The sequence below is a fragment of the Otolemur garnettii genome, unplaced genomic scaffold (genome assembly GCF_000181295.1).
Source record: "Otolemur garnettii isolate 467f Iridium unplaced genomic scaffold, OtoGar3 scaffold00066, whole genome shotgun sequence".
In the NCBI taxonomy this organism is placed as follows: Eukaryota; Metazoa; Chordata; class Mammalia; order Primates; family Galagidae; genus Otolemur; species Otolemur garnettii.
Genome location: NW_003852461.1, coordinates 3812507 through 3813462, shown reverse-complemented (window position 1 = coordinate 3813462; position 956 = coordinate 3812507). Strand labels below are relative to the sequence as shown.

At 46.0% G+C, this 956-nt stretch overlaps 1 protein-coding gene across 1 annotated transcript in view; it reads right to left on the bottom strand.

Moving 5' to 3' along the window:
* The window catches only part of C8A (complement C8 alpha chain), a 69991-nt gene that overhangs the window by 49475 nt on the left and 19560 nt on the right, over positions 1-956 (bottom strand). The window lies entirely within an intron of this gene.

Sequence of the window (956 nt, the reverse complement as noted above, 5' to 3'; positions counted from 1 at the left end):
TAAATAACAGAATTTATTTTAAGGATTACTTCTAAAAACACACATGTCCTTTTGAGTCCCTAAGGAAATAATCCCATTCTGATTGCTTGTGCTATCAGCTGTCTTAGTGGAAACGCCTGAGAAAAGTTTTTAGGATGTATATTTGGCTGAGTAATGGCCACACAAAGGTATCTAGTCCTAATCTGTAGAACTTATAAATGTTCTCTTATTTTTAAAAGGGGTCTTTGCAGATATTATTAAAGTTTTTGAGACAAGGCAATTACCCTGGGCTACCTGAGTCGCCCTAAATGCCATCACAGTATCTTATAAGAGGAAAGTGGAGAAAGACTCTAGGCAGACACGTAGAGGGGAAGATACTTGGAAGAGGAGGAGACTGGGCAGCCGTGGAGGATGAGACGGCATCGAGGTGGCCTTGGGTTGAGGATTGTCAACAGTCTTGGAAGTTAGAAGAGGCAAAGAACAGATTCTCTGCTGGAGCCTCTGAGAGGGAGCCTGTCCCTGCTGACACCTTGATTTCAGACTCCTGAAAGTGACAGAATAACTTTCTCTTGTTTCAGGCCAAAAAGCCAAGTTCATGGCAATTTGTTACAGCTGACTCAGGAAACTAATACAGTAAAGATGAGAATTTGGGGACCAAATACTTTTAAACAGAGGCAGCCCAAGATTCTCTTAGAGATGGGAGAATCTAAATAATGAGTTTTAGTCTTAGAAGTCGAATACACGAGGTCCACATCGTGCCTGTTTCCACCACTGACTGGCTCTGTGCTCTAGAACAGCTCCCCAGAGACCTTGAGAGCACCCCTGTGTCTGTCTGAGGGCCGGGTCTGGAGGCTGGATGGACATCTGGACACCCTGTAAGAGCAGAGGTGAGAGGACAGCAGGGCTAGACGCAGGCTGTGGGAGTGGGTGGGAGAGGAGCACGGAGGGTGACGGGGGAAGCAGCTGACGCTTGTTGA